Genomic DNA, 26232 nt, shown 5'->3' on the forward strand with positions numbered 1-26232 from the left:
AGGGAACTAGATCCCACAAACCTCAACTAAGAGTTCACATGCCGCACTAAAGACCTTGCATGCCACAACGAAAATCAAAGATCCCATGTGCTGCAACTAACACCCATCAGAGCCAAACAAATAAATATGTGTTTTGTTTTTTTTTTTTTAAAGGAGAGAGGGAATGAAGTCCTGGTTTCAGCCAGACTCTGGAGGGATTGTCTTAATTTCTTCATTCCAACAGCCAGTCACAGGTGGGCCTGGTCAGGATGTTTCCTGTGAGTTAAACAAAGCTATTTTAGCCTAAACTGGTTACCTGGGAGGCGGAGATCTTAGAGATGGGCCATTATGTATAATTTAAGCTTATAGGCAATATCCTTTTGGTTATTAACTTGTAATAGAATGCAAAGGTTCTTCTGTATTACATGTGTAAGGCCAGAGTTCTCCCCAGCTCACTAGGAAAGGATGTAGACAGAGAAAGCCTGGGAAGGGCCTGATTAAAGGAGGAAAAGGCACTCCCTCACCTTTCTCAGGGAGAGAAGATGCCTGTGGCCATTTGTCGGTAAAACACATGCAGAGCTGTGCCTGCCGTGGTTCAAAGTGTGCGGTGGGGCAGTCAGAGTCCTGCCCCAGAAAGCGGGCAGCCTTGGTGTGTGTGGGGGGAGGGGTGGGGAGTCAGACAATACCCAACATAAAAGTAAACATATGCACATCAACTATTATGGTGATACCGGAAAAGCTTTATCAAAAGTCCAAGTTGGGGGCTTCCCTGGCAGTCCAGTGGTTAAGACTTTGCCTTCCAATCCAGGAGGTGTGGAGCTAAGATCCACATCTTGGCCTCAGGGCCAAAAATCCAGAACATAAAACAGAAGCAGTATTGCAACAAATTCAATAAAGACTCAAAAAAAAAAAAAAAAAAAAGGTACAAGTTCTTGTTCAACTCATCCAAAAAGAATCTGGGTGAGGAACACAAAGGGGGATAAAAAAAACACAAGGAGGCTGAGGAGCAAAGAGAACAGAGAAGCAGTTTATTGTGGCAAGAGTGAAAGGACACACTCAGAGAAGTGCGTGGGAATCCTCACGAGTGAGGGGTGCCCCCGCAGGCTTTTTTTAAAATCTTATTTTTAGCCCTTTGAATGGGTTGGGGCCTCTTTGATTAGGGGTGGAATATTCATTGAGGGGAAGGTATGACCTGGATTGTACCAGGCTGCATCAGTTCCCCAGTCCTAGGCAATTGTCTCCTGCAGTCACAGTATGTGTACCCTAAGAGCTGTTTTTCCCTTAAGGTTCCCCTTACTAGTTAGGCACCACACAAAGAAGGGCATTCAGGGCCCCCAGCAACCTGTGCATTTCTATTGCACGCCCTCCACAGTTCTCATGGTCAAGAGTTTCTTGTTCAGATGCTACAAGGCATCTGTTTCAGACGCCATTCCTCCATGTGTCATGGCCTCGTTAAGGGCAAAACAAGGAGGAGGCTTTGCCTTCAGCCTAATGCCTTATTTTTGGCAGACAGCAATGAGAGGCAGCTTGAAGCAAGATCTTAGTGCCCTGCCGGGCGATTGAACCCTGGTGGTGGTGGGGATAGCGCTGAATCCTAACCACTAGACCACAAGGGCCAGTGGCTGGAGCTGGGACCCTGGCTCTTGTCTGCCTTGGAAAAAAAACAAAAAAGGAATTTGACAAAGAGACAGAAGGCATTTCTATCTCAGAGTATTAACAAGAGAGAGCAGGGTGCGTGTGTCCTCAATCGTGTCTGGTTCTTTGGGACACCACAGGCATGGACTAGAGTGGGTTGCCATTTCCTCCTCCTCCAGGGGATCTTTCCCACCCAGGGATTGAGCCCACATCTCCTGCATGAGTCGGAGGATTCTTTACCACTGGGCCACCTGGGATTAACAAGAATTTGGTTGTAAATGTCTAGCCTGGAGCCCATGTATCTTTTGTCTTTCCTGCCTCCATGGGAAAGAACAGGTTCCTGAGAAAATAAAACGGAATCAGGGGCCTCTTCGAGCTGAGGAGGGAAGGTTGGGGGAGGTGGCTGCCGGAAGATCTATTCTCTCCTCAAGATTACTTCTCAGGGCAGGGCAGGGCCAAGGGCACCGAGGGGCCCGAGCTGCCCTTGTCCCTGAGGCTGCGGGTCTCCTGCCAACACCGACAGTGATGTGCTGGCTGCCAGCCGAAAAGCACTGAAAGTCTTTGCCCAAAGAGGAAAGCGTGGGACAATGATAGGAATAGGCTGGCGATCTGGGCAGGAGAAGCTCAGAACAGAGATGTTAGGAAGTACAGGTTGATTAACTATCAAAGGCATTTAGCAGTTTCAGCAGAATACAGCATTCTTGGAGGGAAATCCCTTTATGGTTTTCTTTCTACTGACAAATCACCGTGGAGATGCACCAGAGAAGATACGAAGAACGTCCCAACGTTTAACTTAGACCCAGATATAGTGACCTCATTAAAAGAAACACTCAGTCCCACCAATTCTGACCAACTCCCACGCCCCTCTGTCCCGATTTCTCCCCAGCCTCCCCTCACAGCGATCTAGGGTTGACTTCCAAGATGGTGCCCAGGACCCAGACCTCTGATTGGTGGACTCAGGTCACGTGGTCCTTGATGCCTGCTCCCGCAGACTGTGGATCCAAAATGGCGTCCAGAGCGTGCCTGGGGTGGGGGAAGGGAAGTAGCATCTCGAGGAGCCTGGGAGTCTGCACCCACATCACCCTAATGCCCCAAATGGTCCCGGGTTGTAGATTCTCCTGAGAACTAAAGGGAAGATGTCCACGGACAATGTCCGTTTTGTTCCTTCCCTACAACTCTAGAGCTTTCTTTATTGTAAAAAGAGTCCCTTTTCCAAGCTTTTAAAACTTTTGTAATGTATGACTTTAAAAATAGGTTTTAAAATGTCCATTAAAGAAACTGGAAAATATACAAAAAGGAAAAAAGTTAATTATGCATGTCTTTCCATTTTATTCTGTTTATGGCATGGATTATAGACTCTGTAATCATATCTCTTACCACTCCCCATGATTTCATCCTCTCCTTGGTCTTCATCCTTGGTCTTCATCAACCCCATCTCCCATCCCAAGACCTCTGCACTACTCTTCCCTCTGCCTTGAATGCATTTCCCAGACATCTGTGTGCCCTTACTTCTTCACCTCTAAGTCTTTGCTCACGTACCACCTTTTTGCTGATGCCAGCCTTGACCATCCTACTTAAAATTGCATTCTGATCACCCTAATCTCCCTTGCACCACTCTACTTTGTCTTTCTTCTGTAGTGCCTCTCACCCTCAGCATACTAGGTCATTTCTTATATCTATGGTTACTGCCGGTCTCCCCTGCTAGACAGTAAGCTCCAGGAGGGCAGCGACCTTTACTGTTTTTTTCTGGATGCATCGTCAGCATCTACAACAGTGCCTGTCACATAGCAGGCACTTGATAGATTTTTGTTGGTTGAATTAAATGAATGAAGACTGGCTAGTGCTTATTGAAGGTTTACTCTGTGCTAGGCATTGTGCCAAGTACCTTACATTCTTTCAACGACTCTTGAAGAAAGTTTTAATAAACCCATTTTACAAACAAGTAACCCTAGGCACAGAGAAGCTAAGCAACTTGCCTGTGATCACACAGCTAGTAAATGTTAGTGCCAGGGCACTTTATCTCCGCCCTGGCTGGTGTGTGTGTATGTGTATGCTGGAGCCTGAGAAGACACTCCTGGCTGCTCCAAGAGGAGAGTGATGGGTTTCCTCAGGCGGTGATATGATTTGGGTGGAGAAGGTGGGGGGATAAGAGAGATCTCAGGGAGAGCAGCTAGGAGGCTACTGTACTCGTTTAGCTGAGAGCTGATAGTTCCCTGCTTTAGGGGTTAGCCAGGGAGATGGGGAGAAGCATCAGAGGTGGACAACAGGATTTGGTAATAGATCAAATGAGGGGTGTTTAGATGGGATTCGCATAGATGCAGATTGGGCCATGGGGCCCATGACTGAGGAAGCACTACCAGGAGAAGCTAGAAGGAGGCGAGGGAAGCAGAATAAGGAAGATGAAGCCAACCGAGGTGCAATCACAGGGATATTCAGTTAAAGTGGCTCCAGGAGCTGGAGAAAATGGCAGACCCTGCCCAGGAAGGAAGCTCTCAGTGGCTGGGGTGGGGGCACACAAGGAGGCAAGAGAGTCAGAGGGCATCCGGTGAGCAGGGGCAGCATTTGCTGCAAGAGGGGAGAGAAAAAGGAGGACTGGAGGATGGCACCAAGGTTACCGCATCCAAGTGGATGCTGTTGGTATTACTGAGATGGAGGAAGACCCGGGGAGGATCCAGGATGGGACCAGTTAAGTTTGAGAGCCCTGTTAGGCAACCCTGTGCCAACATCAACTCTCAAAGTTGGTGTGAGTTTGGTGTCTGGGTTGGAGGAACACACCTGGGAGCCATCAGGGCGTGGTTGGCATCTAAAGCCATGGACCATCTGGAGGTGACTGGTCAGATCACTGACGGTGCCTCTTTTACTTAAGGACCCCGCTGACCTCTCTGCTCTTCCCCTTGTTCTGATCTGGCTGCACGCCTTCTCCCAGAATGCCTCATGCTCCATCCTGCCTCAGGGCCTTGGCATATGCTGCTCATCTGCTGGGAGCATCTTGCCTCTGCTCCTCACTTAAACCCTTGGCTTGGGCATGGCTTCCTCTGGGGAAGCTGACCTCCACGGCCACATCAAATCCCCCTGCATACCCTACCCTGTGAACTTCACCCTCTGTGGGAACAGTGGCCGCAGACGTCAGTCTACACCTGTGTGTGTGATTCGGTGGGTTTTGTTTGCCACTAACCCCTCTCCCCTTTTCATCTGTGCCTGATGGGGAAACGAGCTCCCACAGGCCCACTCTGACTGATCTGTGCCTGCCTTGTGCATTGGTCCCCAAAGCTCCTGAATGGAGTGCAGGGGCCTTAACCAGGAATGGGGTCCTCCTGCCTGCAGCCTGCCATTGTCCATCTTCATCTCTTGCTAAGATATTCTCTTCCCTGAGCAGGCTGCGTGCCTTTCTGCCCAGATGCTGCTGTGTGACCCAGTTAGCGGGCCTCCCTGTCCCCACTGCTGAGTGCGGGCGCCAGCATCTGTATCTCAGGAGGCCTTCCAAGTGCCTCCCCCTTGCCCGTCTCCCCACCCTCCTGCCTGGAAGTACCGTATTTCTCCTCTGTATTCCCTCTGTGCTCTGTGTACACGAGCCCTCAGCACATCCCGTCCTTCTGGAATACTTTTTGGCAGATCTAACCTGTGTCCTCTGTCCTCTGAGGGCAGTGGCCAGGCCTGATCCACTTCACTCTCCCCTGGAACAGAGCCCAGCCCTGACTGATGTGTGCAGGCCAGTGTTGGGGGAATGGACTCTAGCTTCTCTGTGTGAGCGTTCCCAGAGCTCAAAATGTGACAGCAGGTCCTTATTTGGTGTCTAGAAGATGTCTTTATGAAGGAAGAGAGATAAAATCTCAGCCCGGACCCTAGATGAGATGGGCCACCCTGACCTTTAAGAATAAGCCTTGCAACTCACTATGTTGTCATTTTGGTTTTGTTTAATCGAGTGAATATAGTCTGAAAATTTCTATAATCTCAGAAAATATCCCACCTACGTGTTAAAAGGTCAACCAAAAGGACCACATACATTTGTGTATGTAAAAGAGTTCTTTCAACACTGTGGGTTTTTTAAATTGGGTAAAATATACATAACATTAAAGTTACCTTTTTAACCATTCAGGGGCATTAAATGTATTCACATAGCTGTGCAACCATCATGGCCATCCACCTCCAGAACTTTCTCATTTTCCCCAACAGAAACTCAGTACCCACTAAACAATAGCTCCCCATTTTCCCCTTCTCAGCCCCCCACCCCCACCTCATAACTGCCATTCTACTTCCTGCTTCTATGAATTTGACTCTAGGGACCTCATATGCATGGAATCGTATAGTCTCTATCCTTTTGTGACTGGTTTATCACTTGGGATAATGCCTTTAAGGTACATCAGTGTTGTAGCCTGTCAGCATTTCCTTTCTTTTTAAGGCTAAGTGATAGCCCGTTGCATGTTTGTAACACTGTATTGACTCTCTTTTCATGTATCCCATATTCTTGGTACTCTGGCATCTGGGGTCTTGATCCTGGAAAGTTTGCCTCTCCCAGGGCTCACCGATTCCTGGAGACAGAGAACAACACCCATGTGAGTGCACCTTTGATGCGCAAACCACCAAGCCGGGAGCCACACCCCCAACCACCTCCTTCATCAAACTCTCACCCCAGGCCACTATTCTCCCTGCCCTACATCATCCCAAGGCCAGGAGCTGGATAACTCAGGATCACCTTTACAGCCCAGATCCTGCTGAAATTATTCAAACCATCCAACCTTAAGCTGACTCAAGGGACACCCCCTCCTCCCACAGAAACCCCAATAAAGGCTCAGGGCCATGCTCTTCCTTTTCTTTTCTCCTCTGCCTTCCAACTGATCCTGGTGCTTCCCCACATGGCCCTTTATGGAGTTTCACGCCTCCAATTTCTAGGGATCTGTGAGTATAAAGCTCTTCCTTCATGACAATCATTTCTGAGTCTGAGGGTCTTACCACACCTGATTAAAACAAATCCAAGGCATGTTTTCACAAAATTACATTTTATTTATCCATCCATCCATCCATTGGTGGACATTTGGGGACATTTGAGTTGTTTCTGTCTTCTGCCTGTTGTTGCTCTTTTAATTGAATAGTTCAAGTATGCAGAAAGAAGTAGCAAGAGTAAGATAATGAACATCCCCGGACAGCCACTTGACTGAAGACACTGTATACTGACATGACGTCCCTACCTTCCATCTCCCTCCTCCGGGGTGGTTCTTTCTCCTCCATTAGTATTATCCATCCCAGCAGGGGTGCAACTTCTCCACAGGAAGGAGTATATGGTATCGTCTTGTACATTTTTTGAATTTTGTAGAAACACCATTATACGATATATGTGGCAATGCACTTTTCCCACTCAGCATGATCTGTCTGAGATTCCCCCATGCTGAAGGATGCGGCTCTAATTTGTTCATTTTACCTGGCTGCTCAGTATCCCATTGTTTAAATTTACATTAACTTCCATATTAATCTCCTATTGATGGACATTCCAAATGTTTCCTAGTTCACTACAATGTGAACGTGTTTGTGTGTGTGTGTCTCCTTGTGCGTGTGTGTGTCCATTTCGAGGGACAGACCCGGATGGGGAACTTAGGACATTGGTCTGTGCGTCTTTCTTTTATCAGGTCTGACCAAACTTTTCTCCAAACCGAAGTACCAGTTTGCACCCTGAGCAGCAAACAAAAGTGTTCCTGTTGAGACAGAGAAGCCGACTTCTAGCCCTCAAATTCACCCCCAAACCAGATGCCCCCTTGGCCACAGTTGCCCTCTCAGAAACAAGCATCCTCTTTGGCTGGTCTTGGTGACAGTGGGAGAGTGGTTTCCCAAAGCTTCTGTCAGTCATGGAGGCATCTCTCAGCCAGGATATTTTTGGAGAGAACCCCTTATTTCTGCTGCAGGAAGCCCCTTGTATATAAAGGCAGCAGAGGAAGCCTGCGTGCATGCATGCTAAGTCACTTCAGTCATGTCCAACTCTTTGTGACCCTATGGAAAATAGCCCACCAGGCTCCTCTGTCCAGCTGACAGCAAATTGTTCCTGCCTGCGGGGGCATCCTCAGGACCAGCGTGGTGCCCTGGCTGTCCCCTCTGGGAATATGCATGCCGGCCCCTACCCACCCCTGGGAGCGAGGCTGGCTCCAACCTGGGGTTGGTGTCCTGCTCATCCCAGGAGAGAAAGGCTCAGTCAATTTGCCGGCAGTCAGTGTGGCAGATTTACCGTCATCAAACAAAAGACTATTTGCTTAATAATATGCTTGTTGTGAAGTGTCTTTGTGCTCATGTGTTCTGACAAGGCAAAGTGTTTTGGCAGAGAGGAGGCAAATTCCTTTGAAATTAGGATATTCAAAGTAACTACTCAACTCAGGCCTTTGATATTGCTTTAAGAAATCTGTTTTGCCCATAAAATCATGGCTCTGCTGTTTTCGCCATTCTGTTGACATTTATTCCAATTTTCCCATAGCAGCTTCTTCCACTTTTCCTTCTGTAATTCAAATCAGAATCTTTTAAGTCCTTGGGAAATTGTTTTTGCAATATTCTAAATTGAAAATACTTGCAAATGTGTACTTTTTAGAACCAGTGTAAATTTTAAATCCAGGACGAAAGTAACCTTTTATGTGTAATCTCGTCCATACTGTAAATCACCAAGTGTTTTATTCTCTGTTCTTTGAGCAGGTCTCAGTTGCCCCGTGTTTTCATGAGATTGGAATTGCTGGTTGTGTGGTTTGAAGGGCTCCAAAGCTGTTCTCTGGGCTGTAGAGGCTTTGAAACATCTGCTAGAGGGTCCAGCACCAGCCCAGGCCTCCGCAGCTGTGGGCACCAGGGACGCCTGGGGTGGCTGATGTCATGGGTCTGGTAAAACCTGTGATGGGCTGTGGTGCCACCCCTGTTGGGGGTCGCAGCCAGCTGCAGCATTCTCTCAATGTGCATGCCCTCAGTATTCCTGGGCAGCTCACTGGGCTTACCCCCAGGTAACTACCAGCTGGCTTCTGCTGAGCACCAGTACCAGTCCCCGTTCGAGCACCCGCTGTCCAGCGGTCCCAGTACACAGTACACAGCGGTCCCCTCCCTTGGCCCGGCCTCCTGGCTTCTGCCCCCCGCAGTGTTCCAGGAGGCAGGTGGGGGAGAAGCCCCCCTTCCCCTCCCCGGTCTGCAGAAGGGGTTAGATGCTGCCATTGAGCCCTCTGAGCCCAGGAGATTTCAGGAACAGCTGTTCAGGCTTCCCCTCTAAGACCCAGAAGTGCCCCGGCTGGGCAGGGGCCCGGGCTGAGTGGTGGACAAGTGGCTGTGATTCTGGGCGCCTCGCTGCGGTGCCCTCCACCTGTTAGCCGGTCAGCCACTCTTGCCGGTCCCTACTCCCTGTTCCTCAAGGAAAGAGACCTTTAGGGCGGCCTCTCCATTTGCCAGAAATGTCTCTGTCCCAGCTTGAGCTCACTGTCCTCAGAGTGCAGTTTCCTTGAGCCGGGCAATGTCTATGGCCTGGTTAACGGTATTCCTGAATGTCGAGTATCTCAGACCCTTCCGCGAGCATCATTCCACAGGGATGTGCATGCAGAGTTAGGGGCGGAGGGATGGGCACATATGGAGGTCCCACGACGGAGGTAGGAGAAAGTGGGGACATGAGCCCCGATTGTCTCCAAACTCCCCCTGGCTCTCTTAGGCTTGCAGGATTGAACCTCCCTGGCAGTGAAAGCATCAAGTCCTAACCACTGGACCACCAGGAAATTCCCACCGGCCTCTCCCGCCCCATGTCTCCAGCCAAGAGTGAGTGGTCCTACTGCCCAACCTTAAAAACCCTTTAAGCTCTTTAAAAACTACTTGGAGATGGAATCAAGTTTATCTATGGGACTTTCCCAGCCACCCAGTGGTTAGGGCTCTGGCTGGACATGGGTTCCATTGCTGGTCTGGGAACTGAGATTCCACAGCCCTGTGGCAAGGCAAAAAAAGAAAAAGAAGTTAACTACTAAAAGGAAATATAGGAAGACTTGAAGACAATGAGAAAAATCTTTTTAAGATGTTGTCTATTTAACAGTGTTAACAGACAGATTCCACAAACTTCCAAGACCCCTCTCTCTTTGGTGACCTCATTGGAATGCTTACCATATTCTACCTTTGTTCTTTGTTAATAAATGCATTTATGGTTCTGAAGTCCGCTACAGGTAAGGCTTTAGTTGCATCCCACACATGTTTTCTACTATTCAGTTCTATTTATTTTTAAATTTCCATTATGACTTCTCAATTGACTCAAAAATGATGTAGAGGTATAGGGTCAAAACAGTTTTGTTTTCTTTTCTTTTTTGGTTGAGAGATAGGCAGTGCAGTCAAAGTTTCAAAATCCAAAAGGCCTAAAAGATCTATAAGAAAAACTACCTTCTTTTCCCCGTTCCCCTCAGCCAGACACCCATAAGTGACTAATATTAGTCATTGAGTTTTTGTCTCAGGTATAGCTCAAAGTGTGTGTAGAAGAGCATACAAACATATATTCCTTTCCCCCTTCTTAGACAAATCCTATGCCTTTAGTTCTGAAATGTGCTTCAGTTTGTCCTTAACAATATATATTAAGGATTGTTCCACATCAGTATGTAAAGAGCGTCTTCATTTGTTTTCACAGCTGTGTAGTATTCCATCACTTAAACATACCATTTTCTAAAACCGGTTTGGTTCTCTACTGATGTACATTTATGTTGTCTATGGCTTTTCACACTGATAAACTGTTGCCTTAAAAAAACACCTCTTTTTACAGAGATTATTTCACACTGGGCAAGTATATCACTAGAAGTGGAACTGCTAGGTCAAGTGTATGTACATCTAACTTTCGATAGCTATTGCCAAATGCCTTTCTTTGAGGCTGTTCCAATTTATATACCCAGAAGCATAGCATGAGGTTCTATTTATCTCTTAGCTTTGCCAACAGTATGCTACCAGATTTTTGTTCTTTGTTGATATATGAGTGAATAATGGTATATTTTTGCTTTAACCTGAGTTTCTCTTATTATGAGTAAAGTAGAGCAACTTTTATATGTTCTAAAGTTATTCACATGGATCTTGGTTTCTAAATGTTATTCTCCATTAAAAGAAATTAGCACTCCTTGGATAAAGGACTGATTCTCTGGGGCAGGGAAGATGTAAGATAAGCCTGGAGCATCTTGTAGTGTCAGAATTAAAGAAGTGCTTAACTGACAAACAAAAATTCAAACAACCTACAGTAATAGGGGACTGTCAAAGAGTCGCAGGAGCCAACTGAAAAAGCTCTCAGTGGCCAAATCTGGAACTATATGAGCAGCAAGCTAAATGCAGTATTGGACTACATTTGCAATTTTCTGTACATCTAAAATTACTCCTAGAAAAAATGTTTAACTTTGAAAAGTTATTGTATTTCTTTTTCTAGCAAAGAGTTTAGTTATCTCCTCTGTCAATGTTTTTTTTTGGTTGTAATTCTTTTTGTTTATTCGTAGGAGTTCTTTATATATTAGGATTTGGCTGTAATGTGAATTATACATATTTTATCCAGTTTGACTTTCTTTTTAAATTTTACTAACAGTCATTTTTTCCCACCCAGAAATGTTTTAATTTATACAGTCAGATTTATTCATTTTTTGGCATGTTTCATGGCTTTTAAATTTGAGTTGTATCTGGGAATTCTTCCCCCTTCCAATATTATAAAATAATTCTCCCATAGTTTACTCAAGTGCTTCCTTAAGAAGTGTTTTGTTTTTATATATTTCCAACATTACATGATACAAACTTTTGATTTCTAAAACGGTATTAGTTAGAGCAGTCAGGAGACAGAAACCTCTAGTTATTTGAACAGGGAGAACTTAATATAAAGAATTCTTAACTAGACATCCAATGTTAACTAAGTAACAGACAAGGTAAAGAGTGAATTTAAGGTATCGGGTGATTAGCAACCACAGGAAGCAGCCAACCCTCGCAGGGCAGAAGGAACAGAGAGACTGGAATTATTAAACTCAGAAGAAGGTCCCTCTCTCAGAAGCTCAGAGGAGGACCCCTCCTCTAGACCTGGGACGCATACCTCTAAGGAGAGTTGTTGGCTACACTGGTGTCTCTGAGGGGTAAAGTGAGAGCATGATGAAGTTGGTTTGCAAGTGCTAGAAAAAACTGTGTTGTCCTAAAACAAAACAGCCAGTTACTTTAGCAGCAGAATGAGTTTATTTGGGAACTGCAAAGCAATCCAACTCACAATATACAACCTACTATGAACGACAGGAAAGTCTAAGCACAAAGGAGAGGAATGTTCTTTTATAGAGGAGGGGGAGCTCAGAGTGTAGTGACTTTTCATTGGCTGACTGTGACAGTCTCTCATTGGTTGGGCTGTTGCCAGGCAGAGAGAAATTCTTCCTTTCTCCTGATGGGTGGAAAGTAGCAACCTTCTTCCTGCTGGGTCTGCAGCTGAGGTCAAGTGGCAGGGTATGAGAGCTACCCTTTCTGACCACCTGACTCTGTTTCAAATGAAGTTTCTGTTTATTAATTTTCACAAATGAAGACTGGATCCCACTGCTGCTGTAGGTGGGAACTGCTGCTGCTGAGCTGAAGCTTTGCTGGGATAAAGTTCTCCAGAACAGGAAGCAAACAGGAAGCATTTAGTCCTCTCTTCTTCCTCTAGCTTTGCAGTGTCTCTCTAGTGCCCGCTCTGGGCAGAACCTAACATGGACCCTGCTGACAGAGCAGAAGCGTCAGCAGAGTTCCAGCCCTGGGATCACAAAACCAAATAGAGAAGGCTGGTGTGGAGCTGAGATAATAATTTCATAACTGACCTGTTTGCTTCAGTGGCTTTTGCAGACTTCAGTCCATCCTTTTCCATGTTACAGTGGGGCAGCAGACTACAGTGGCCACATAAAAGTGCCTTAGCTTTGTTTTCTAACCTCTTGAAATGAGTCAATATTGGTGTAGGCTTACCCACATTGCATGTTTACTCATTGATTTGCCCACCATTTCTTCTTCCATCTCAGACCTTTTCATATAGGATTATTTTCCTTCTTCCTAAAATACCTCCTTTAGAACCTCCTTTGGTTGGCATCTGTTGCTGGTAAACTCTCTATTACTATCTGTTTGTAAAACCTTTGTTTTACATTAATGGCACTTGGAAAACATTATTACACTGTCTTCTGGCTTCTGCTGTAGCTGGTGATAAGTATGCTTTCAGCCTACTTGTCATTCTTTTATCGATTATCTATCTTTTCAAATAACTTGATATATAAGTGAAAAGACAATAAGGTATATTAAAAAGGACCATTGATTTGGGAAGAAACAAATGGCAGTCAAAATCTTGCCTCATCTCTGAGACCTTAGGCAAGTTTCTTAACCTCTGAGTCCCATGACTTCATGTTAAGAAGGAATCTGTATTCGCCATCATGGTTATGGATATCAAGAAGCTGCACATGCCCTGGACAAATAGAGACACTCTGCTGACATGGCGATGGTCATTTCCAAGGATTCCATCTCTTTTCACATTTCTAAGATACTTAAAGGTTAGATTTGAATCTGTCAACAACGATGTTTAGTGTTTATTTTGAAATATCAAAGCACAATTCCAAGTATGGCTCATTGTATTATTTTCTGTAATATATTGATAGAATTTTTTGTAATATATTGATAGAATTTTTTGTGATTAACTTAACAAGGAAACCTACAAGCCTCTGTTAATTAACTTCACAGCACCAACTACAGCACCTCAAACTCAGAATACTTTCATGTCAAAATGGGACAAAAGAAGAAAGGATGTTTTGGGTCCCTTTTTGGGCAAGAGACTGGTAATTGTCCTCTGTTACTATCTATACAGCACCACAAGGGTCCTGTTCACGTATACAGCTGTGGTCAGAACAACAACAACAGCAGCAAGACAACTATTTTTGAGCTTGAGTGCTTTGTGAACAGTTTTTTAATTACAAACTTTGATTTAGAAGTTTTGCTAAAATTGTGGTCATATTTGTATGTGCATTGGACAACTTGACATTCAAAATAAGCAGTTTCCCTTTGAATTAAAAGTAGGATATTCATCTGGGGAATTATTTACCTTCAGCAGAGTTGGCTGCTTGCTCATCTAGGCCTTTTAACAGCTCAGTTATCCACTGACTCATCTGTGTTCCTCTGCAAAGAATCCTTCTCACCTTCATCCTCACCACTCAAAAGTTGTGCTCATTTTGAAATCACACCTTTCTCATCTGTTTTAATGTATTGACATTGTTCAAGGAAGAAAAGACAAGATATATTGAGAAATAAATTGTGTGAGAGGATTAAGGAGTCCTAAACTATTAACCTATGAAGGTTAGTAATGAGAATGTCTCCCTACTCCTTAAAAGCATGGATGCAAAGGGACAGCATTCTTGATTGGAAAAGAAACCATCACTTCCCACCTAGTTACTCAACAAGAAAGTAATTTAATCCTTTGCCTGAACCTTGTTTGCCCAATAGGACACTATGGGCAGATGTTAATATTTTCTGATACCTCTTCTCTTTCTGTATTCGGTTGTCTTTGTGGATGACGTCAACCTGCTTGCTCTGTGGGGCTCAGCCTACTGCTGAGTTACTTAGGTGGTGGTTCGATCACCGGAGCAGGAATGACCTGAAAGACTGTTTTATGATTAAACTAGTGGACACTCAAATTATGTGTGCTCTGGGACCCTCAGGGACGTTTTCTGAGTTTGTGATGATTAAGATTAAAAATCACCCTGGCTATGTTGGTAGCTGGAGAAAGAAAGAGAAACCAATGGGACAATGTGGGTCAGATGTTTTGTGTGTTTCTAAGTGTATACACTGCCTCCTGAAGGGATTCACTGCAGGGATGGACACTGCAAAGTGGGTGGCCTGGGTTCGGGCCATTCTCCCACCAATTCTTCCAAATCCTTTCCTCCCACCTTCTGGGTCTTTGCTCCCCATTTCCCATCCTGCATCCTGAGAACCCCAGTCCCCTGTCTCAGTCTTTAACTTCCAACTGTATGAACTGTCCCTGATCAAAGATCCCATTTCCCTGACCCCATCAAGTCCTCTCCCAGTGGGTCTCTGCTATTGAGAGGAATTTAAATAGGAGCAGTTCAAAGAATTGACCCTTAAAGATCCTTTACATTTTCCAAGAGAAATTTATAAGCTCAAAGGAATCTCTATGCCTGGAAATTTTTTAATGTAAGAGTGTCGAAAATGGCTTGATTCAACTAACTGGACATCTTCAACTGTTCCCTTCCCGACCTCAAGTTGGTCATTCTGTTTTTTTAAAAAGCACTTCTTTTGAGGTATCACTTCTTCAGGGAATCTCTCTGGTATTTGCCTCCTAACCCCTGACCTCTGTATGACCTGTGACGCAGACTTTGAGTCAGCACTGCTCTCAGCAGTCTCTGGGCCACTTTAAAGACTTTTTTTCCTTTAAAAAGACAAATAAATAAAATACTAGATTGCTCCAGGTCTCAGACTTCAGTTTTACGTCATCTCCGACATCTGTACTTGTTTACTTTTCCCCACCCCTTCAGGTCATGTACAGATGTGAGAGCTGGACCATAAAGAAGGCTAAGGGCTGAAGGCTCGGCACTGATGCTTTCAAACTGTGGTGCTGGAGAAGACTCTTGAGAGTCCCTTGGACAGCAAGGAAATCAGACCAGTCAGTCCTAAAGGAAATCAACCCTGAATAGTCACTGGAAGGACTGACACTGAAGCTGAAGTTCCAATACTTTGGCCACCTGATATGCAGGGTCAACTCATTGGAAAAGACCCTGATGCTGGGAAGTATTGAAGGCAAGAGGAGAAGGGAGCAAAAGAGGATGAGATGATTGGATGGCATCATCAACTCAATGGGCATGAGTTTGAGCAAACTCTGGTAGATAGTAAAGGACAGGGAAGCCTGGCGTGTTGCAGTCCGTGGGGTTGCAAAGAGTTGGACATGACTTAGCAACCAAACAACAACAATCAAGCCCTGGAAAGGCTGAATCCATGAAGTCACAACCTGGAAGTCCAAGCAGGGGGTCACTGGAACCTCCAATCTATAGCTAGTTGGTCAGGAGCACAGGTGACAACCTGAGTCTGTGACTTGCCTCTGAAATGGGGGAAGAGAAAGTGTCTCATGGGACTGGGTGAGGCCTTTATCTGTGGGATCTCATGCTACTCCAGGTAGATAGGATTGAGCTGAGTGGCAATACACCCAGCAGGTTTCTGGAGAACTGCTTGGTGATGTGGAGGAAACCTACTGACCCCCCTTAAATTGAAATTGATTCAGAATTCCTTTACATATGGTCTGGAAAATGTCCCTTGTGCACTTGAGAAGAACATGTATGCCATTGTTGGGTGGAGTGTTCTGTATATGTCCATTAAGTCTAGTTGGTTCATTGTGTTAAATCCTGTTTCCTTACTTATCTTTCATCTAGTTGTTCTATCCATTATTGAGAGTGAGGCTCTGATGTCTCCAATTATTATTGTAGAATTGTCTACTTCTGCCTTCAATTCTATCTCAGTTTTTGCTTCACATATTTTGATGGTCTGGTATTAAGTGTGTGAGTGTTCATTCTTGCAGGGGTTGGGGTCATATTAATATGGGATGAAAAACCACTGTGATGGGGGCATGCCTACTGTGCCCTTCAACTACCAAACACAGTCTACTTGATCTGTGCTTTATATTTATTGATTGCTTTCCATTTATAAATGTTTAGTCTCCTCTAGATTTCTGGGGTTTATTTTTTTCTCTTCTTTAATTCATGTGCAATTTATTTTCATGTGTGATGTAAGGCATGGATCCAACTTTCCTTCCCATGTTGTAGCCACTTGTCCTGGAACTACTGCTAAGGACACTCCTGCTCTTTCACTCATATTCAGAATGAATATGATGCACTCTGTTATTTCTGGTAGGCTGTTTTGTTCACTGAACTGCTATTCATTCAGGTACAGAATCAGTATGAGTGTATACAGTTGCAAGTAGAAAACCCAATCTAAATGGGTCTCAATGGTCTCAAATCAAGGTGTCAATAGGGCTGGTTCCTCCTGGAGGCGCCTGGAGAGAGTATTCCTTGCCTCTTCCAGTTTCTAGAGGCTGCACCTCTGTGTAGCATCTTCAAATCCCTCTCTGCTTCTGTCTTCATGTCAGTTGATTACATCAGGCCCACCAGGAATAATCCAGGATAATCTCCCCATCTCAAGATCCTTAATTTAGTCACATCTGCAAAATCTCTTGCCCATAAGGTATCATTTACAGATCCCGGGGATTAGGAGCAAGTATCACTCCTTGTTGTCCCAGGGGAACGGCAGCAGCTGATTCTCTTTGTGGGAAGTGGGGGTGGGGGGTGGGGGGCATGAAGGGCTCTGGGGGCAGGGCAGAGCTGGGAACTTTCCAGAAAGGCTCACTAGATTCGGGGCATAGCTGTCAGCCCAGCTCTGTTGTGATCTGGGTCTGGAGGGTCCTCAGCCTGTGATCCAAGCCCAAGCTTGCTCTGTTTGCCACACAACAGGCCGATAATGGGAGATGAGTTGTTGGGTCAAGGAATAATGACTTTAACCAGAAAGCTATCAGACCAAGAAGATGGTAGACTAGTGTCTCAAAGAACCATCTTGTCCTGGTCCAAATTCTGACTTCTTTAATATAAAGGAGAGGGAAGGGGCACGCTGACCAATGGCTGAGCGGGGCCACTATAGACCACACCTGCCCCGCCCCTATTACAAATCTGTTTCCTGGCCTCAGGCCTCTCCCCTCCGCCTGCTCCACCTGGCCCCTCTCCATCCCAACTGCCTCTTGGCTGGTCTCCCACCTCCATCTGGCCCAAGCATTGCAGCCAGAGTAAGCTTTCCAAGGTGGAAATCTGAGTGAGTCGCTCAGCTGAAAATCCTGCTGACAGCTCTGGGTTACCTTTTAGGATGAAGTCCCATATCCCCAGCCTTGCAGTCCCATCCTTCAGAATCTGGTGCTGATTCTTGCTTCATCTCCCAGGCTGTGGAGAGAATTGCCTTTTTCCCGTTGTTCCTGGCCAATTCTTGCCACTTCACCTTCATCGGTGTGGTTCCTTCTGCCTGAGGTCCTTCCTCTTATCCTTCATCTGCCAACTCCCATTCATCCTTCCCTGGTGGCTCAGCTGGTAAAGAATCTGCCTGCAATGCGGGAGACCTGGGTTTGATCCCTGGGTTAGGAAGATCCCCTGGAGAATGGAAAGGCTACCCACTCCAGAATTCTGGCCTGGAGAATTCCATGGACTGTATAGTCACTTTTCATTCATCCTTCGGAACCCAGCTTGACTGTCACCTCCTGGGAATACTTGGGGATTGGCCAGGATCCTGCGTGTGCCACAGAAATAGATTCAGTCTGGTCCACACAAACAGGGGAGGAGTGGTTCCCAAAGGGCTGATGCTGTCACAAGGGAAAAGGACACTGGACGCTTGGGGACACTGCCCAAGTCTATGCGGCCCTCTCTGGTCACCAGCGTGGACCTGGACCTCCTGTGGGCGTGTACACTAATCCTGGCACTGACCACATCGCATCCTTGGTGGCTGGATTCTTACCTGCCTCCCCGTCCCTGTGAGCTCCTGTTGAAGACCCGGCCTGGCTCAGCTGGGCCCTCTGGGTCGGCACAGTGCCCAACACACAGCTGCCCCCAGATTGTGGATGTGGCAGGGGTTTGAGGGGCAGTTAGAAACTCAGAAACACAACGAACTGAGAGGTCTGGGAGCTGCGAGGGGGGCCGAGGCCAAGGCAGATGGACGGTAAACAGGCTGGGAAACAGTCCTTTCTGTTCAGGGTTTTCTTTCTCGAGAACAGGGGAGACGGGTGGTGCATTCTTTGGGCAAGTGTTTGACAATGTCTAGGAAAACTAGGCAGATGCTTATCCCTGTTCAGCAGGCCCACCCTGTAGACACAACCGAAATGAGCGTGTGTCCCACTGAGATGTTACATGAGGCCCGGGAGCAGCTTTGTTCACAAGAGACCCAAACTGGAAAGAACCCTAATGTTCCTCTCGGTGAAATGGACTCTTTGTGGACTATTCACAAAATGGAAAGTTCATGTTAGAATTGACTCCTCCTACACCAGCTGGGGGTTGAGAACCCTCATCCAGCTAAGAAGGAAATACCAAATCTGTTTGGGGAACACTTTTAAACCACGGGAATGTAGAATTGAATTTAGATGATGAAGCAAATAAAAATGATAGCATTTATCTTTTTGTGTTGAGATCAGAAATCTGTTTGTATCTTTGGCATTTTTAGAATTTAGAAAGTTTAAGCAAATTGGGCAGATTTGAGTGTTAACATCAGACTTGTGATTCTAATTTTAAATGTGCTCTTGAGTCATTGGTTTCAACCTGTGATTATAAAGCTGAAATCTTACAAAGTGGTAAACAGTTTTTGAATATTTAAAAATCACCATAATTATAAGTTTAATATACCTGATTGATAAGGATCACTTAAGGACTTGGGAAGATTTGTTAGTCAGATAATTGAAAAACTTAGAAAATGGAATACAATACACTTTGATTGCACCTTAAAATGTTTAAAGGAGTTTAATTAACTAAGTAGGTAAATGCTGCAAACATTAATCAAAGTTTGCCTTAAAAATGATTGTTAAAATTGGCTGGATCTATTCATAGAATAAGATTTGTAAATTGCATTTAAAAGCTCAGCGAAGAATTGGGGCTTAAAAACCAAAGTATTTCTGAAAGTCTTTTCTCTGCCCAGAAGCTGCCTTCAAACATGCCAGAAAAATCCATGGGTTGGGACCGGAAGGAGGCTGGAGGGGCAATGACTCAGCAGCCACCTGCCCAGCCAACATCCTGGACCAATAGGTCCTGGGGCAGTAGGTCTGGCAGGTGGCGCCTATGAGCGGGTGATGTGAGCCCTGGATCCAGGCTCCCACCTTCCTCTCTCCACCCCCAACTCGGAGACACTGCCCCAAAGCACCCTCTAGGATCTGCAGAGACCTGGGGGTCACAAGATGTCCCAGGCCCTGTGCCTCACAGCCTCTGTGAGAAATGAGCCTGGACACCCCCTGGCACCCTCTGGCCTTCAGAGCCTCTTGTCTGCTTGGCGTTGCCCTCTGTGGTGGGCAGAATATGTGTGTTTGTGTGTTAGTCGCTCAGTTGTGTCTGACTCTTTCTGACCCCATAGACTGTAGCCCACCAGGCTCGCCTGTCCGTGGAATTCTCCAGGCAAGAATACTGGAGTGAGTTGCCATTCCCTTCTCCAGGGGATCTTCCCAAGCCAGGAATCGAACCCAGGTCTCCTGCATTGCAGGCAGATTCTTTACTGTCTGGGCCACCAGAGAAGCCCTGGTGGGCAGAATAATGCCACCGCCAAAGATACCCAGGTCTTAAACTCTGGAATCTGCAAATATTACCTTAAATGACAAAAGAGACTTTGCAGGTGTGATGGAATGAAGGTTTCTGTGATTAAGGAATATTATCCTGGATTATTTGGATGGGCCCTAAATGTGATCACAAATGTCCTCGTAAGAGAGAGGCAGAGAGAGATTTGCTGAGAAGAGGTGGTGATAGAGTACTGAAGTAGGAGGCTACGCTCCCAAGCGCAAGGCATCGAGCTCTGGAAGCTAGAAAGGGCGAAAAGGAGGATTTTCCCATGAGCCTCTGGAGGGAGCAAGTCCCTGCCGTCCCCCTAATTTCAGCCCAGGAAGACACTGACTGACCTCTGGACTCCAGGCTGTCAGAGAAGCAGCGTGTGGTTTTAAGCCGCCACGTTGGTGGTCACCAACAGCAGCAGGAGGAAACAGGTACCCCAGCACCGAGCACGTTCTTGACCTTGGCTCCCTGTGATGCTGCCGCTCTGCTCGCGGGGCCCCATGGCCCTTGCTGACCCCTTGGACCGAGCGGGCGGCCTGGGGAGATTTCAGTCCCTCCCGTTCCCCAGTGAGCTGCTGACATCTCAGTGTTCAGTGGAGGACATCTTGGCACCTTTCCCAGTCACTGGTGCAGGGTTCCCGAACCGGACCGGGGTACCATTGTCAGTGGGTGTGGCTAGTGTGGGAATGAGCTCAGAGCCTCTCTGGAAGCCTGCGGGCGGCACACCCTGGGGCCTGGCTGTGGGTCCCTTTCTTCATCCGCCGGTCCCTAACGCAGCCTCCCCTGCAGGTTTCCTTGCCGAGGTGGAGTGGATTGCACACTGTGGCTGAACCACCGTGGTGGCCATCATCGCCTGTCACTATGGGTGAGCCTCAGACCGCCGGGGACCCTAGGCTACTGCATGCCAGACGGGCACGTCCTTCACCTCCTTCACCGTCTCCACCCCCTTCCTGCACTCCTGGCAGGTGTGGTCTGGTTCCCCTGACATCTCAGGGATGCCTGCTGTTAGATCAGGGGAGACAAGCCAAACATTTCACAACCAGCCCCAGAGGCCACACCAGTTCACATTGCAGTTGAGCTGAAGTTCACAGGCAACAGAGTGTGATCCAGAGATCTCCAGAGGGCACTGACCTGCTTCTTGGGGAGGCGCGAGACAATCAATCTGTTGGGGTAAGGAAAGAAATGTCAGGACTCCCGTTTGTATTTATTTTTAGCTCATTCCTTTACATTTCCATTTCTTTAATATCTTTTATATTAGCTTTAATGTATTAGAATTTTAAGTATACATCGACAACTGAATAACATGAAATGTGGCTTTCCTGGTGACTCAGTGGTAAAAAACCCACCTGCCAATGCAGGAGACATGGGTTTGATCCCTGGGTTGGGAAGATCGCCTGGAGAGGGAAATGACAACCCACTCCAGTATCCTTGCATGCAAAATCCCACAGACAAAGGAACCTAGCAGGCTATAGTCCATGGGATTGCAAAAGAGTTGGACATAACTGAGTGACTAAAAAAAAAAAAAGCAAAAAACATGAAATGATGAGAGTAATGCTTTAAACTTTTTACTTAATGAAGATGATGAGTAAAGAACATTTTTACACCACTAATCTAACTGTCAAGCATTTATTAATTATCTACCATAGGCAAAGAACTGTGCTAGATGCTGGGGGTGATTTTTAAAAAGAGAGTGCATAGGATGTGGTTTCTAGCAAAGAGGTTAGAAGTGCTGCTCTGAAGGACAGCTTAGGGATAGTATTTGTAACTCACACCACAGACAAGGGTTAATTTCCCTAAAATATAAAGAGCATTTGCAAATCAACAAGAAAACAACTAACAGTCTAATTGGGGGAGGGGAGGGGCTGGGCAGAGGAGATTCACAGAAATTAACTATAAATGGCCATTGAACATGTGAAATATGCTCACTCATCATAAGTGGGACACATGTCAGAAGAACCCTGAAATACCAGTTTTTCCCCATCATGTTTTCCAAAATCCACAATGTGAGAGCAGGCGCCAGTGATGGCAAGGGAGGCAGGTCATCTGTCACAACAGTGACAGCTTCAGGATTACAGACACACACACTTCCAAGCTGGCCACTCATCTTCTGGGAATTTACCTACCAATATACACACCTGTGGCAAATAAATTGCATATATCCAGACAGAGGGGTATCACTTGGGCTTAAAGAATTAGGAAGCTCTGTATGTTCAGATGGGCTTTCTGGGGGCTCAGTGGTAAAGAATCCATCTGCCAATGCAGGAAATGCGGGTTCAATCCTTGGGTCAGGAAGATCCCCTGGAAAAGGAAATGGTGGCCCACTCTGGTATTATTGCCAGGAAAATCCCACAGACAGAGGACCCTGGTGGGCTACATACAGTCTGTGGGGTTGCAAAGAGTTGGACACGAGTGAGTGACTGAGCATGCACGCACGCACCCACAACAGGTCAGACCCCTGCATAGGTAGGAAAGTGAGCTGGAGCCCTACTCCAAGTCTTCACAGGGGGCATGAAGCTCTCCAGCCTCAGTTTCCTTGTTGGGAACAAACACCGCCCAGCCATTAAGCCCCTGGGCTTGCCGGACGCCAGGTTAACACAGGCCCAGTAGTTCACTGTCAGTTGGGGATTTTCCAGCACCAGGCTCTGTGCTCTGGGCTTCACATAGATTATGTCACAGAAACCTCACAACAGTCCTGTGAGTGGGTTGCTTTCCGCATCTGTTTCCAGGTGCTGAAAGTGAGGCTTAGTAAAGAGGTTAAATAATTTCATGTCACATGGTGACAATGCAAGTTTCCACCTGGCTTTTTCTCTTTCCAAGTGAAGTGAAAATGAAAGTTGCTCAGTCATGTCCAACTCTTTGCGACCCCATGGACTACAGAGTCCATGGAATTCTCCATGCAAATAAAAATAATTGGCTAAAGGAAACCCTGAAGAAATGCCCCATAGAAGTGATTCAAACTACCACGAGGGTGTGACTGTCTCTGTGAGTCCGCCTCTATGTCGATCCACAAGTACCATACTCTTTCCCTCCTGATAAACTTGTTTCACTACTTTCCATCCTTGTGGGAATTCTTCTCTGCAAAGCTGAAGGGCCAGGGCCCTTGTCACTGACCACTGGTTTAGTGGCTAGGATTCAGTGCTCAGCAACCTCAGCCTCTGACCGGGGAACTGAAACCCGGCTTCAAGCCACTGCAGGCTGAGGCCGCCCAAGGTCAAAAGGAAGGAATGGATGAGTGTAGAGTCCATCCCAGCGCTCTGCCTACTCCCAGGGAGGAGGACCATGCGGGGACCCCAGGGCCACCACCCAGGGAGGGCATAGACCTGGGGGCCTGTGAGCCCTTCCCTCTGTCTCACACCATCTGCTCCTCATCACAGGTCCTTCATAGGGGAGGTGTCAGGCCTGCCAGGGCTGGAGGTTGTCAGCATGGGGAAGCTGGAGGTGGACTAATTTGTCTCCCCCCTTAGAAGGGGGCATGCTATGTGATCAGGGGAGAAGGTTTGGCTTCCTCTGGTAGCTCCTAAGTTAGAGAGCAGAGAACACAGGGCCGCTGGTGGTTACTGAGTGAGTTCTGTCCCTTTGGGGTTGATGCTGCAGAAGCTGAAGTTTGGCAGGTTTGCTGCAGCTGGCGCTGGGTGCTATTTTTATATGTGGTCTGGCCTTGGTGGGTTTGTACACTAGTCTCTCACGATCCGCCGTGCCCTGGGCTTGCCTGGTCCCGGCCGCTCCCTTTCCGTGGGGTGGGCGGTAGCTGGGGCGCCCCGAGGCTGTCTGCACCCGCTCCCCGCGTCCCTGCAGGATGTCGGGGAGCCACAGGGCTCGGCGAAGGGCAACACGCTGCCCGCAAACCTGCTGCCGCCGGACCTGCTCCGAGCGGGGCCGGCGCGCTCGTCACTACCTGAGCGCCCGGGCGAGTGCGCAGGGCAGGCGGGGCGCCCTCGCCCTAACCCTGAACGGCAGCCCCTCCTTCCACTTGCAGCTGGCTAACTGGTAGCGGTTCACGTCTGTTGTTCCTGCTTGGTAGGAAAGGACGGATTGTGATGCCAAGGGTAGAGCCCGGTTGATCCGCTGGGAGCTGCGAGGACTCCTGAGGGGGTCTGGGCGCCCGAGGTCGGCCCCATGCTGGCCACGGTCACGAGGTGACCGTGAAGGCGGGGCGAGCGGGCACCCCCCGTGGACGCTCGGTGACTTCATATCTTGGGGTGTCCAGCGGGTCCCGGGAGGCAGCCCAGCTGTTTAGGCAGGCCCTCCACCCGCACCCCGAGCCCACGTGCTCCTCCTGCCCAAAGGAGCAGCCGCCAGAGGGCGCAAGATAGACAAACCGAGTCCCGAGCGGCGGCCGCCCCACCTGTTCTGGGCCGCCCGCCGGGAGCGTTGGCCGTGCGGATTGGAAATCGCTGTGGCCGATCGCTCCTCCGCGGTGGGGGCGCACTCTCCGCGGGGCAGGGGTCATTCTAGCCGGTGTCCCAGGGTGTTTTAAATATGCCTTTCCCGGGGTAAGAAGTTGATTCCCTGGTCACTTCCCTTTCTGCCCCCGGTGATGGGCTGACGGGAGAATCTTCTTAACCCTTGCTGATGCTTTGTTCTCAAAAACAGAGAGACAGCTCGGAGCCCTCGGCTGGCAAAGAGGTCCAGCTAGAAACATCATACTGTTTGTTTTGTTTCCACAGGATGTGTTTTTACAGTTTCCTTCTATTGGTGACAAGTGATAGTGGTTTTCCAGTTACGGTAGTTGACAAACATCCTGCAGAAGATAAATTATTTAGAAGTCTGTTGACTGAAAGAAAAGCATGAATAAATAATCGTACAAGGGGACTGAGGATGTGACAGAAGTCAGGAAGACATGTAAATTACTCAAGTTAGAAAAAACAGGGCTCTGAAGCAAGATGGTGATCGCCTGCTGGATCAGAAACTCATTTTATTGCTGTGTTTTTTTCTTGGGCTTTTGTGATGCCTTGAACCTGGGTCTCAAGGATTTTGGAAACCTGGATCAAGTATTTCTTGCACTAAATATGTGCAAGGCTTTTCTGTGAGGCTATGCACTGATATACATGCTTCACTGGTGTATCTCACTTCATCCTCACAGCTTATGAGGTCAGTACTACTGCTGTCTCATTTCACATGAAGAAACTGTGACGCAGTGCGGTTAGTTAACTGTGCAAAGGTCAGAGCTGGGATTTGAACCCAATATGGTTGGCTCTGGGCTTCCCAGTGGGCACTAGTGGTAAAGAACCCATCTGCCAATGCAGAAGACACAGGAGACGCGAGTTCGATCCCTGGGTTGGGAAGATCCCCTGGAGGAGGACATGGCAACCCACTCCAGTATTCTTGCCTGGGCAATCCCATGGACAGAGGAGCCTGGTGGGCTACAGTCCAGGGGGTCTCAAAGAGGTGGACACGACTGAAGTGACTGAGCGCGCGCGCACGCAGGGTTGGCACGCAGGGTTGCTCACGGGGTCCCGGCTTCCTGGCCCTCACGCGCAGCAGCTCAGCGTCAGTGTGACAGCTTGGTTCCCAGGTTTTCAAGGTGTCTCTGGGCAGACAGTGCTCTGCAGAAAGGCAGGCCCGCGGCCGGGCCTCTTGGGGCTGCACCGTCCTTTACTGCAGAGGTGCCCTAGGGCCGCGGCATCGGGGAGGGGCCCCTGGGTTTTGGAGACTGGGGAAGATGCGAAGGGTTTGGGTGGAAACCCTCTCTTTAGGCGGCAGTCACCACTCCCTCGGCTGGTGGCCCCCAGTCGGGGAAAGCTGGCAGCGCTGAGAGTGGTCATTGTCCTTCTGGGGCAGAGTTAGGGGAGTGCTGGTTACTGAGCTCGGGTCATGGTGGGCTCCCCTCCACGTTGGGGCGGGGAATTGCTGGAGGATGCTCCGACCTCCCACCGCAGGGGAGTGGACCAGGTGGTCCACTGGAGTGTTCCAGGTGGCCAGTGGACCCCTGGCCTGGGGAGCAGCCTGGCCTGAGTCCTGAAGGTCTCAGGAGGCGCTTTCCCTCCCTCCCACACATCCTTTACTGCATCCTTCTCACTATGGCCGGTCTAGTGTCTTTTCTCCTTCTTGAAACTTCTTCCACTGCCAGGTACCATCCAAGACGCATGGAGGATGGTGAGTGGGACCCCAGGGGAAAAAGAAGGGCAAGTCCTGGTGATAAAATCATGGGGCAGGGGCTCCTTGGAGGTCACAGAGAAAGCCCAGAGGAGCTGGAGTCCCCGTGGACCAGGGAATCCTATCGGTCTCAGGACAGGCTCTGGGGGTCTAGCTCTCCCCTGGGCTGTGGGTCATGGTCTGCCCTGGGAGAGCTGCAGTCAGTGACCCAAGACCACCGTGGGGGGCCTCGGGTCATCTGTGCGTTGTGGGGCCTGCCCCC

The sequence above is a fragment of the Cervus canadensis genome, chromosome 29 (genome assembly GCF_019320065.1).
Source record: "Cervus canadensis isolate Bull #8, Minnesota chromosome 29, ASM1932006v1, whole genome shotgun sequence".
Taxonomy (NCBI): domain Eukaryota; kingdom Metazoa; phylum Chordata; class Mammalia; order Artiodactyla; family Cervidae; genus Cervus; species Cervus canadensis.